Genomic DNA, 1,508 nt, shown 5'->3' on the forward strand with positions numbered 1-1,508 from the left:
CATCCACTTGCTGGACCCACCCCCATTTTTTAAAATGAAAAATTTTAAACATACAATTATAGAGAAAATGGTATAAATTCTACCTCCATGTGCCCATTATCCAACTTCAACAATTATCAATCCAGTGGACAATCCTGTTTATATCCCTACCCACTAAACTCCCATCCTATTATTTTTTTAAGACATACAGTTTTGGGTTTTTTTTTTTTTTAATATTTCTTTTGGGGAAGGGACATCACACTTTTACTCAATTAAGAGAAATATCTTTTTTAAAATTTTATTTATTTATTTATTTTTTACAGAGACAGAGAGAGAGTCAGAGAGAGGGATAGACAGGGACAGACAGACAGGAACGGAGAGAGATGAAAAGCATCAGTCATTAGTTTTTCATTGCACGTTGCAACACCTTAGTTGTTCATTGATTGCTTTCTCATACGTGCCTTGACTGCGGGCCTTCAGCAGACCGAGTGACCCCTTGCTGGAGCCAGCGAGCTTGGGTTCAAGCTGGTGGGCTTTTGCTCAAACCAGATGAGCCCGCGCTCAAGCTGGCGACCTCAGGGTCTCGAACCTTGGTCCTCTGCATCCCAGTCCGATGCTCTATCCACTGCGCCACTGCCTGGTCAGGCTTAAGTTTTTGTTTTTTTTTAATTTTATTTATTTATTTAAGAGAGAGAAATATTTTTTAACAGTACAGATGTCTTCTATTTTTTACACTTATCACACCACGAATCCACAGAGTAAGGGTCCCAGTAGCTCAGGCTCCTTCCCACGGGCTCTCACATGGTAAGGGCCTCTGGGCAGAGCAGGCTGGTGCTTCAGTTGAATCCAGGTACCTTTCTCTTTGGCTGCCTTCCTTCCCTGACCATTTTCCTACACACATTTCAGGAAACTATCTCGGCTGTTAAAGTGCTTAATATGCTCAATACATACACTGATTCTCTTGGCAAGACTCTTGCCCTTAACTTGTTTGTTTACAACAATGCCTAGAGCATGCTGGGGGACACTGCAGACTTGTCCAGTTTTGCCATGGGAACATTTGTGGGGCATTTCTTTTGGAACAGTGCCCATTCCCTTGATGTCTGCAATTTCACTTGTCTTGTAGATTTGCATGTATGTGGTGAAAGGAACAACTCCGTGTTCTGAAAGTCCTAGAGAACGTATAGTGTGCATTGGGCGTCTCTCTTCTTTCCCTTTGTGTTGGTTATTTTGGTGAATTATTGGAACATAGAGGTTCTAGCCAAAAAGCCCATCCCATTATTATATTATTATTATTATTATTATTATTATTATTAAGTGAAAGGAGCGGAGATAGAGAGACTCCCACATGCACCCTGACTGAGATCCACCTGGCAACCCCCCATCTGGGGCTGGTGCTTGAATCAACTGAGCTATCCACAGTGCCGGGGCTGGTGCTTGAATCAACTGAGCCACTGGCTGTGAGAGTGGAAGAGAGAAGGGGGAGAGGGAGGCAAAGAGAAGCAGATGGTTGCTTCTCTCTCTCTTTTTTT

The 1,508-nt window shown here is 42.7% G+C and overlaps 1 pseudogene; it reads right to left on the reverse strand.

Moving 5' to 3' along the window:
• Positions 1 to 717: 717 nt before the first annotated feature.
• Positions 718 to 1,214, reverse strand: LOC136311698 (large ribosomal subunit protein eL21-like; annotated as a pseudogene).
• Between the last annotated feature and the right edge of the window lie 294 nt (positions 1,215 to 1,508).

This window comes from Saccopteryx bilineata, chromosome 8 (assembly GCF_036850765.1).
Source record: "Saccopteryx bilineata isolate mSacBil1 chromosome 8, mSacBil1_pri_phased_curated, whole genome shotgun sequence".
In the NCBI taxonomy this organism is placed as follows: domain Eukaryota; kingdom Metazoa; phylum Chordata; class Mammalia; order Chiroptera; family Emballonuridae; genus Saccopteryx; species Saccopteryx bilineata.